The following is a 12,766-nucleotide window of genomic DNA, read 5'->3' as shown; positions in this document are numbered from 1 at the left end:
CTCGAAATAATTTTTTTTTTAAATAAATACATTGCTTCAAATAAATCAACAAAAAAAACATAAACGATGCTTTTTGACGCTATTTAAATTTATTGAGTTTACCAACTTATTTTTCAATTTAGTGTATGATTACCAAACCTTTAACCTCTACCTTCAATATTCAATTTTAATATTTTTAGTATTCCATAAAACTTTCGAAATATCTCTATTAATTGTTCGATTTCAACTCTCTTTCAAAAATCTCAAAGAAAAACTGAACTATTAAATGGTCTTCAACGGACAAAATGGCAAAATGGTTTTGAAGAAATTTTTCATTTAAAATTAAGACTATTTTAGTTTTAATTTTTGAAATATATTGAACTATGTTGAAAACGTGTATTTTTAAAATTTAATCAAACAGCTCGAGTTCGAGGTTCGGATTCGAAATCAAAACCAAAAATAATGAAAGCATTGAATTTCAGGATTCTCAAAACTTTACATAGGCGCACAGTTATAGCTATCATTGAAATCGAGCCGGAATTTTTTTTAGATTGATATTCGACGGTGTTTCCCTCTGATTATAATAAAAATTATGTACTGATTGATCGGAAATCACAAAGAATTTTTTGAGGAAAAAATTTCTCTAAAAATGTATGTTTCAATTTTTCATACAGACATTAATTTACCTGAACAGCTGATACTTTATTGGTCCAAAGCAAAACGAATCATTGCTCTTATTTGTGTTCCAATTTTACACAATTCAAATGACGTCGTTTTTTATTCCCCATTGTACAATGCTGTTTAGGTCGGAATTTAATGAGCTTATCATATTTTATAGTTGCACTTCCATATCCGAAGAATGTGAGTCTTAAAACGAAAAGTTAAAAGTACTATCGTCAACAAAACAATGTATTGGATTAGAAGTCGTAGACAGGAGATCATTAGCAAAAATATGAAAGAGTGATGAAGATAGAACCAGAGCACTTACTTACTTAAGGTGGCGCTACAGTCCAGGGGGGACCTGGGCCTCAACCAACATGCGTCTCCAGCAAGCTGGGTCCCTAGCTAGCTGTCTCCAGTTTCGCACGCGAAGTTGGTTAAGGTCTTCTTCCACCTGGGTGTGCCAGCTGAGTCGCGGTCTTCCTCTACTGCGCCGTCCCTCGGGATTGGATTCGAAGACCTTCCGGGCTGGAGCGTTGATGTCCATCCGCTCTACATGACCTAGCCATCTAAGCCGTTGGACTTTAATTCTGCCATCTAGGTCAGTTTCGCTGTAAAGCCCGTACAGTTCATCGTTATATCTTCTCCTCCATTCTCCATTTATGCGTACGGGACCAAAAATCACCCGAAGAATTTTTCTCCCCAAGCATCCTAAGACGCTCTCATCTTTCTTGACAGGGTCCAGGCCTCAGCGCCATAAATGAGAACTGGGATGATGAGTGTCTTATAGATGGTGATTTTAGATGCTCGAGAGAGGACTTTACTTCTCAATTGACTTCTAAGTCCAAAGAAGCAGCGATTTGCAAGAGTTATTCTTCATTTGATTTCAGCGCTGGTGTCGTTTCTGTATTAATAGCGGTTGACGTTTTGTCCAAGACCTTGTCGTTCAGTGTCCTTTTTTGATGACATCATATACTTGGTCTTGCCCTCATTGACCACTAAACCCATCTTCTTCGCTTCCATCGCAATGCTCAAAAACGCTCCACTGACATCACGCTTTGATCTTCCAATTATGTCAATATCATCTGCGTTTCCGAAAAATTGGATGGACTTTTGGAAGATTGTGCCTCTAGTGTTGACGGTTGAGTTTTGCACAATTCTTTCCAGAACGATGTTGAAGAAGTCGCATGATAGTTTATCGCCTTGTCTAAAACCTTTTTTGACATCAAATGCATCGTTAAGATCTTTTCCGACCTTTATAGAGCAGAGTGCATTCTCCATCGTCATTTTGCACAAACGGATAAGTTTGACAGGGATGCCAAAACTAGACATTGCTCTGTAGAGCTCTTCCCTATAGAGGCTGTCATACGCGGCTTTAAAATCAAAAAAGAGATGGTGGGTATCGATTTGAAGCTCCTGGGTTTTTTCTGCCGTAGTGTGAATATTTGGTCGATAGTGGACTTTCCTGGTCTGAAGCCACACTGATAAGGACCAATCAGGTTGTTGATGAACGGCTTCAGACGTTCACTATTATGTGAACGGCAGAGAGGATCTTATATGCAATGTTAAGGAGACTGATGCCTCTATAGTTGGCGCAATTTAGAGGATCTCCTTTTTTATGTATCGGGCATACTATGCTGAGATTCCACTCATCGGGCATGCTTTCTTCCGACCATAGTTTGCAGATGAGTTAGTGCATGCTCCGTACCAAGCCATCGCCTGCTGCTTTGAATAGTTCGGCAGCGATGCCGTCAGCTCCAGCAGCTTTGTTACCTCAGTTTAGATATAGCTATCTTCAGTTCGTCAAGGTCGGGTAGGCGGAATTGTTGATCTGCCTCGCCGAGGTTGAGTGGTTCTATCTCCCTTACAGCGGAATTCGGTTCGTCATCACCGTTATATAATTTGGAGAAGTGATCTTTCCATATTCTCAGGCTTCGGTTCGTGGCCTGGGGCACACCAGCATTTATTTAGTAGATTTAAGACTTGAATCAATACTACTTGTATTCAACAATCCGAAAATTAATTACTAATCCAGTGAAGCAGGGATTTATGCAAAGCGAAAGCACGCATTTTCGATAAGAGAGTCTGATGCCAAACCCTATCAAATGCTTTTGAAATGTCAAGTGCAATAATCTTACTTTCTTCAAAGCGATATAAAGATTTGCTTTACTATTCGGTGAGATGAACCATGAGATCATCAGTGGATCTATTACTGCGAAAGCTGTATTGTTCGATCTTCAAGTTTCTTGAGCTGATAATTAATCAGCTTTTCCATCACCTTGGAAAGAAGGGATGAGAAAGATTCGCCTTTTTGGGGATGGGCTGGACAGATACAGTTTTCCATCCTCTCGGAACGAGACCTGAAAAGCAGGACCGATGAAAAAGCTTACGCAGTAGTTCTGCAAGCCTCGAAGAACACCTCTTCAGAACAATAGCGGGGACAACATCCGGACCAGCGGATTTATGTATGTTAAGATCTTTTAGTACTCTCGTCACAGTACGAGTTCGAAAAAAGATTGGTCCCATAGCATCACTAACTCGCTCAAGTACAGGCGGAGTCATAACACTCACTGGCAGCGTTGAATTGGCGACGAACTGCCTATAAAAGATAATGGCTGCGTTCAGCTGTTCACAAAAAGTAGAGAAACATTTAAGCTTCGAAGTCAAAATTGTTGTAAGATAAAACATTTAATGGATAATTCAACTGATTCGTCGGACTATGATAAATTTATAGCTGCATAACAATTTAATAAATAAATCAATTTTGAAGTTTAAAAAAATTGATCATAATTACCTTCTAAAATTCCGAGGCAAAAAACTTCTTCATCTTCAATTATCAAGTTTCTTGAAGTTCAACCAGCTGTTCTGTCAGATACCTACATATCCCAGAAATTCTTGGATACCTTTGGATTCCTTTTTTGACACCTCAGCTGTTTTTGATCAACTGTCATTTTACGCGTAAAACACTAACAAAAAGGTATCCGGATACCCTATCTGTCTGAGATAGAACGCATCCATTAGCTTTCTCTCAAGAACTAACAAATGGAGAGTCATTGACAACGAGCGTAGGAGCTGAAGAAGAGGAAGAATTTGTCATTTTTTTTTAAATGACCAAAAATGTTTACTGTCTTTGGGACATTGCAATATTTGTTGCCCTAATTTTTGGTCATGTTAAGTTTGGTCCGTCGAATATAGGCGTTGCAGGCCTTCCTGGCTTGCATGAACTTATTCCGGTTTTTCTCAGTTGGATTGGCTTTAAAACAGCGAGAACTTACCTTCTTGACCCTAATAACCTCTTTACAACTCGCATCGAACCATGCATTTTCCTCTGTTTGATGCTTTTAACCCTATTCGGGATAAAAGTTCTCATTCCCAGGAGAATCAAACTTGGGATCATATCAGTCAGAACCAGTGTCAGAGGTAAGAAACAAGTCAAGAGTGTTGGCCGGTTAATTATTTTCAATTAAAAGACGTTTTGTTTTCTGTTTTGCTTTCCATCTCCAAATATTTTATTTTCACATTTTTTCTTCTTCTTCTCACTGTGTAGATATTTTCTCAAACATTATTATTCTTTTCATTTTTTTTTGTATTTGGTTTCAATCATTTAAATGGTAATCATTCCACTTTTCTTTTCTTTTTTTTCAATATATGTATTTCTTTTTTTAATTTTTATTTTATATTTAAACTTAAAATTAAATCCTTAATCCTGCTGTTTGCATTTTGTAAATTTTAGTTTAAGTTCACAGTTTAAATTTTATATATTTTTTTAAATTTTAATTTTTAAATTGTTTTAATTTTATTTTGTTTTATGTTTTTTTAGCTACACGTTTCTCTGGTAGCCAGCAATTTTCTTTTTATTTTGTTTAAATTCTTATCTAACGTCTTTTTTTCAAAAATTTTTATCTAGTTTCCTATTTTTGTTTTTAATTTTATTATAGATACATTAATGATTTTTCATTTTATGTGTGTGTGTGTGTGTTTTTTAATTTTCTTATTTTTATATTTACTCTTCTTATATGTTGCCTTAAATTTTATATTTAAATTATTTAATTCTATTAACCACCATATTTAGCATTTAGATGTTTAGTTTTATTTTATTGTTTAGTATAAATAATTAGAAGATGTATATTTGTATAAAATAAGATTGAGTGAGATGGAAGAATAAATAAAAAAAGAAATAGATATTAAAATTAAATTAATTTAAAAATAATAAAACTTACTTTATATAAATTACATTTAATGCCACATAATATAATTAATTTACAATAATCATATACATAATATAATATATATATTTTTAATTATTTCAGTTTTGTTTAATTTGTATTTAGTAAACTAATTCTAAAATTGTTTTTATATATATTACTAAAAACTACGAATTCATTTATTTCAGTCTACTGCCCCTAAAATGTATTTAATTCTATTTTTCTGTTTTGTTAATTCTTGTCTGTTAAACAATAAACTAAAAAATTAATTTAGCGCCTTTTTTATCTTTATTTCTTTTTTTTAAAGTTTTATTTTATTTATTTTTTTTGTCAAATATAAATTAATATCTTATTTGTTTTTGTTTTTCTTTGTTACTGAACACAATACGTCAAAAGCGCTGGGTACATTATTGTTTAATTAATAATTTTTATTTTATTTTCTGTGAGTATACAAAGTTTTGTTTTTATTTCAAAATCTATACATCACTATTTACAAAATTATAAACAATTTATTTATATTCCGATATTTTTTGTATGCATGTTTTAATATTTTTGTTTTGTTTATTTAAAACAAATTAATAAAACAAAATTTGCTTTGTTTAAAATGTGTAGAAGCTAAAAGAGCAACAAATCTGCAAAAAAAGAAACAAATAAATAATAAATATTTAAGTAAATAAATTGGATGTTCATCCAGTTTAATTTTTAACGTTTTTTTTTAAATCATTCTTTGAATATCATATTCCTACAGAATTTTCAAAACAAAAAGTATTAAAAGTCCTTGTCTTTAGTTAGAGTAAAGTTATAATTTTTTAAAAATTCAGCTCAAAAATTGATTTACTTAAAACAAAACAAAACTTAATGTACGAATTTCAAAATATGTACATAGATATAAAAAATGTTTCAAAAAAGTTCAATAATAATTATAAAATAAATTTTACATTATAGTTCACTTTTAGTCTCCGGAGTGTTTAACTTACCGAGACCGAAACGAAGACCTAGACGTTTTTGAAATGTCTTTCAATATAAGTCCTCAAAGCAATCATAATAAGGATGACCTTTGTTATCCGAATACGTATAGTATTTGTCAGCATCCAAAATGGAGTCGTTGTAAGAAATTCGAACATTCTACTCAAAGCTAACTTTTTTGAAATCACTAATTTTGAGACGCTCATGTCAAAAAGCCAAAACTTGGTCAAAGAAGGTGTTTCACTTGAACTTAAAGTTTCAACTATAATATCTTGAATTTTGAAAACGTTCGTTTTTTAATCGAAAGCTTTAAGTCCATCAAATGAAAACAATTAGAAAAACATCTTAAGCAGAGGACTTAAAGCAGACGCCTTTTTAAATTTGAGTAAAGGCTTAAAAAAGATAACATTTAAATATAAAGAAAATATTGAAATTATATAATAAGCTGAAGACATGACGATAAAGGTTTTTAAATACATGATCAGGATTTATCATATTGACATCCAATCTAATACAAAGAAGACTTTGTATACCCCCTTCCCCCCAAAACAAAGGCGTCCAACTTCAAACATTTCATTCTGGGAACAAACATTTTTAAAGCCTTATTTCTCTTAAAAGCTTTATCTAGGTTTCAATACCAATTAAGGTTCATGGCATCATGCCAAGCACCAATCGGGAATTACATTTCCTTCCGAATTATTCCCAACTCTCGAATTCAGGAAGGTAAACTACTTCTAAAGTATTTCCTCAACAGCATAGATATCTAGGTCCTATGGAACTTTAACTTTCATTTAAGTAGGCCAACAGTAAGCTGAGAAGAAACAATGGAATTCCCAAATTTCTTCAAAACAGAAGTAAGTATTTCAGGCAAATTGGTAGTTACTGCCTGGTAAGTTCTAGAAATCAAGTGAAATCGAATTTGAAACATCGATTACATTGACTTTTAGAGTTCAGACTGATTTTTGAAAACCTTCTTCAAATCATTCAATTCAAATAAATGGTAGCTTTTGTTACTTTTGAAAAACGTTAAACTAATCGTGTCGATATAAGATGTTCCACTATTTTCCAAATTCTGATTTCTAGTGAAATTAAAATGTAGAACATAACTTTATAGTTTGAAATATTCACTTTCTGCAACTATGTTAAGCTGTTTTTTTAAAAACTTTAACACAAAGTTAGTCGCAAACTTGCCACGTTGCGTCGTCCACGGCATGTTTATACTTCGCCATGACCTGGGTAATTGAATTCCCATCCTAAAATGTTTCCCTTTGACATTAACCAATAATCGTCGGAATAAAAACCAGGGCTTCAGATTTTATAAACAGCGAAAAACGAAAGAAATGTTTCGATACGAATTTCTGTAAACTCGTTTGAGATTGAGTTTATTCGTTATTTGAGTTTGCAAAACGTTCGCATACATAGGTCAAAACTTCCTTCTGTTTACTGTAAATGTATTAATTATATTCAAATAGCACTGAAATAGTTTTGGGGCCTTAAATTGCATCGAAATAATATCTATTTCCAAATCTTTGTTTGTTTTCATTTTCATTGAAAATTAATCATCTCATAATGAGAAAAAATACGACGGAACAGTTTTTTAAAAAATCTTTTGCAGTTAATTTGAGAGTGATTTCAAACTTCGGTTTTTACTATCATCATCGACTTGAAATCGGTACCAGGTTCTGGCCTTATTCAACAATTCTCCCCATTTATACCGATCGCTTTCCAGTCGCACACCATAAAGACTCTCGTGTCCTGTTCTACGCCGTCTATCTAGCGTTATCATGGTCTGCCACGATGTTGCCTACCACAAAATATACTACAACGGACTTTCGGAGCTGGTTTCTCTTCACCCATCCCAGTTTCCAACCCACCGGATACGAGATAGATTGAGTTTTAATATCGAAATTGTTCATATAAGGGCCCAAAAGTTCTCCGTAAGACTTTCCGCACTAACGCGCCTAAGAGGTCGGTTTGTCTTTTAAAAAATCACAAAATCTCGGATCTTGAGAAATGGCAGAACCATATCAGCTTTGAAGTTATGCAATATTTCTGTATTTAAAAAAAGCTTTGACAGACTATATTAGGCTCTGTGGCTTTAAGCAAATCCCCACCTAGTTTTTTTTTTCAGTTTTGGGCGGTTATTACGAGAAGCGAATAGAACGTTCGACTGAAATCGAACGTCTTTGAAATCATTTATCTTGTGAATACCATTTCAATATTCACTTCAAAAGCCAACTTTTTTGGAAAAAGAGGTGTTAACCTATTTGAAGGTTGAAATTAAAATATGTATCTTAATTTACCTTTATATTGGATTTCTCAAACGTTCGCTTTAAGTCGAACGTTCGATTCGCTTCTCGTAAAACGGACACTAAGTATATCTACTAGAATTTTAAAAATACCCGTTTTCAACATTATTTCAAAAACTTGATTTGCTAGCTTTGTTAAGACGACGACAGATTCGTTGAAAATGCAAAATTTACTTTAAAATTGTTTTGCTTTTTTATTTTAAGAACCGTTCAGGATTTTTTAAAGATTTATGTAAGACTTGTGAAATCTAAAGTTTTCGAAAATCTTATGAAATACTAGATTTCGAAAACCATTGCGAATATTCATAGTTTCAATAGCTTCAAAAAACCCTATTTATGAAATGTTGCTTACTGCGATCTTAGTTGGTGGTGAAATTCGTGATAAGACTCTCAAAAACCTGTTTCTGGATTGACATTAACTAAAACTTTAGACACCAGTGTTATTAGTTCCTAAAACTCAGATCGAAAATTTAAAAAACAAAATAGTCAAACGAAAATAATTCCAGAAACTACAATACAAACCAAAAAAACTCCACAATACCAAAGAGAAACTCAAAAACCAACTCAAAATCAGAGGAAATAAAATAAATAATAAGAAATGTTTTTTTTTTTTTTTTTTTGTATGAATTAATAAATTTTGTATTTTCATTTTTTGTATATTTTATTTTTGTTTTAAATTAATATATATGTTTTTTGGCAATTTGGTTAATTGCTTTTTCTTTTTGCTTTCGATTTATTTTCTTTTTTTTTCAATTTTAAATAATTTTTCTTTCAACGTATACTTGTAAGTTTGTTGCCATCTTTTTATTCACAAACTTAGCCACCATCATAACTACTTTAGCCAGATCTCTTATTACGTCTCGACACTTTGCTCTAAAACACTGTACATATTTACATCTAGTATTAAGGATCTTACTTTTCAATATTAATATTTTATACTAATTTTCAATTGTTTGTGTAAATTGTTTAATAAGTTGTATCAAAGATTTCAAGGACGACATATTTGTTGATTTATTTTTATGTTTTTGTTAATAATGTTTTATTTTGTTAATTTAATAGTAAATTAGTTCTTTATTTCATCAAATTGTGTCTTTATCGAATTATTGGAATAATTCCTATTCAATCATCGAAGTTTCAAGACAAACATTTAAAACTTGCAAAGCAGATTTCGAAGATAATGAATTTACTACAAATCCGACTTCAGATGAGTTAAATACTCATAAAAAGGCGTTAGCTGGAAAAAGAGATACATTTAATAAAAAGAATCGAACATGATTTCGGAAAATAAGCCAATATCTGCAAAAAGTGTACGTTCTGTTGATGAAAATAAGATGGACAAGCAAATTGTTAATGACAAATCAGTTATTGTAAACAAAATAGGAGCATTGTCAAACTTTCTTCTGTTCCAGATTTTAAGCAGATAAAGAAGGCAAGTGAAAAAATCGACATCAGCGTCGTATTAGAAACCTCCTCAAGCGATACTGAGCCAGAAGAACCCCTGGTAGGTCCCTGGCAACAGTACCATTAAAGATAGTATCACTAGATACAATAGTAGGTTTCTCGGGAAACAGATCCTCAAAAAAGTATTCACATTTAATGGTAGATCAATTAACGAGATATTCATTTATTTCTACGTCAAAAACGCAGTCAGCTAAAGATTTTATAAAACTTGTAAAGGCAACATTAAGAAGGGGGGATGTAAGTCTGTTGCCCTCTTATTCACAAACTTAGCCACCATCATAACTACTTTTGCCAGATATCTTCTACCGTCTCGACACTTTGCTAAAACACTTTAAATTTAACATCCCCAAATCAACAATTGCGCCGGCCTTGAAATCTTTGATACAACTTATAAAACAACTTGCATTCAAATTGAAAATCAGTAACTTACATACTCATTTATTGTAAATCGTATATTATTTTTTTTAGTTTTTAAATGACAGTATTCATTTCATCTTGTTTTACATATTATAATAATATAATATAATAAAAATAAAAGTAAAACTATAAACAAAAGGACAAACTAGAAAACAAAATAATAATAGAATAAATTTATAATTATAATAGTTTATGTTTTATTTATTTTTTTAAATATACAATGATTTTTTTTATCGAATTGAAATAATAATACATTATTTTTTTGTTTATAAATATAAATAATAATAACTATAGTTTAAAATTATGATATAAGGAAACAAAAAAAATAAACTACGTATTTTTTTCTTTTATAATTATATTAATTTTTATTTTATATTTTCTTTGTATCATTTAGGATATGTATATATGTACAGCATAATAATTATTATTATAAGAACAGGAAAAATATTCTCTTTTTATTCGTAATTAATTGTTTATAATTTTTTTGTTGTTTTAGTTTGTTTATATTCATTTTTTGTTTTATAGATAATACACTGCAGAGGAGAGAGCTTTTTATCTTGAACGAGCAGAGAAGTATAATTTGTTATAAACAAAAAAGAAAAAAGACAAACATTGTGTAAAAAAATTGCCAAACAAATTGAACATTGAATTGATTAAGTTTTGAAAATCATAAAACTTTGTTTTTGTTATTATTTTTAATGAAAGACAACAAAACTAAACAAAATTAAAAATAATAATTAGCGAGGTTTCAATTGGAATATTTATATGAATAAAGTATAACAATAATAATTCTATGATAATGCATTTTTTTGAAGTTCAAATATTCATAGTTAGAGGGCGCTTTTTTCCACTATCTGTCTGTGTCTCTCTCTTTCTTTCTCTCTATATCTCTTGTTTAGACTCCTTGCGGAGAAACTCTCACATAAAGGATAATCAAGTTATTTTTAAATAAGCCTAAGTTTTAAAGGAGAAATTATGATTATGATAAACAAAAAGTAATAATTTAAACAAAAAAGAATTCGTCTACAATACACAACTATAAATATTTACTTTTGTTTTTTTTAATAATATTAATTAATTAAACAAAAAAAAATACAAAAATACAACAAACATGAACAAAAAAGGTGTTTTTTTTTCTAATGTATAGGAAAATTAATTATTTATAATAATTAAATCTTTTTTTTTTTGAGAAATGCCTCTGTATTTCATGTATCTTCGAGTTTGGTATGAAATTTTTTATTTATTTATTTATAATTTATTTTTTAAGAACAAAATTCTTTTGTTTTATTTTTATTTTTGCTATGCATTTCATTTTACCTCTTTTCAGTGCTTAATCACTTAAATTTCTCCTCAATTTGAATTTATTTAATTTATTTTTTTGTTTTTTTTTAGAAATCTTTTCTTTTTGCTAATTTAGCTAAACAAATTTTTTTAAATCACTAAGAAACATTTATGCGCTCTCTTTCGTTTTTTGTTTTTTAAATACATTCACTCTCGTTTTCTTTACACTAGCCAAACAAAGTTTGAACACATTTTATGATTTGTTTTATATTTTTTTTAATAAATTGTTTTTTGTTTTGTCTAAAATCTTACATTCTCTCTACATAATTAAATTATTATTTTTTTTTGAGTCTACAATCAAAAAGAGATTGAGATGAATCATTTGATTTTTTAACTATAATGTTGATCTATTTTTAGGTAAGTTTTATTTTTATTTAAATTAAGTGTTATTTAGCTTTTGATCTGTGGTTTTGTTTTTGTTTTTGTTTTTTAATTTAATTTTATTAATGAGATGTAAACAAAAAAAAAGAAAGAAAGAAAAGAAAAAGAGAATGATGAGATGTTTGTTGTGGTTTTTTGTTTTTCAAGGGTGAACAACAATTGAAATTTAACTAAAGAAAATTAATTTTTAAGTTTATCAGTTTAAAATTACTTAAGATCTATTTTCTTTTTCTTTTTTAAATTAATTTAATTTTTATTTTTATTTGAAATTAAAATTAAATATTTTGTTTAAAGTCTTATTTGTTTCTATGTAGGGCAAACTTGTTTTTTTATTTATTTTCATTTTTTTTCTTTTTGTTATAATTAAATTACTATTTTCATCTGGTTGCATTTTGTTTTTTGTTTTTTATTTAAATTAATATTATGTACATGTAGATGCAATTTTTTTGTTTAATTTTCTTTTGTTTTTAAAGTGATTTAGTGTATTTTTTCTAGTTTTAAATTAATTCTTTTTTTGTTTTTCTTTACTTTATTTATTTACACCAAACCAAAGTTAATTTTGGTTTGGACATTGAAAGGAGATGTATTTTTTTCTTTTATGGGGGGAAGGAGAAGGAAAGAAAATGTTTTGTTTTTTGAATGAATGAAAGGAGAATTATGAAGGGGGGGGGGGGGGTTGGTGTGGTGGTATCATAAGGATGAGGTAAATATAATTTATTAAATTGAGACTACCTACAAATATATAATATTAATGTATAACCTAAATAATTTATTTAGTATATTTTGTTTAAACTTCAAATAGCAGATGTTTTGGATTTTTTAGTTGTTGTTTGTTGATCTTTATTTTAGTTGTTGTTATTTTTCTCTTTCTTGGTTGATTGGCAATGATTTATAGATTCACACAACTTTTGCACAATAGTGTTTTTTATTATTTTTGTTGTATGTTATAATGTCAAGATGCCAAAGGTTTACTTTTCAGATGTTGTTGGTTTGTTTGTTGTTTTGAAGGATAACAATGTAACTATTTATTTTATTTTTTGATGTGTA

Source organism: Eupeodes corollae, chromosome 2, assembly GCF_945859685.1.
Source record: "Eupeodes corollae chromosome 2, idEupCoro1.1, whole genome shotgun sequence".
Lineage (NCBI taxonomy): Eukaryota > Metazoa > Arthropoda > Insecta > Diptera > Syrphidae > Eupeodes > Eupeodes corollae.
This window is presented reverse-complemented; position numbering follows the sequence as displayed.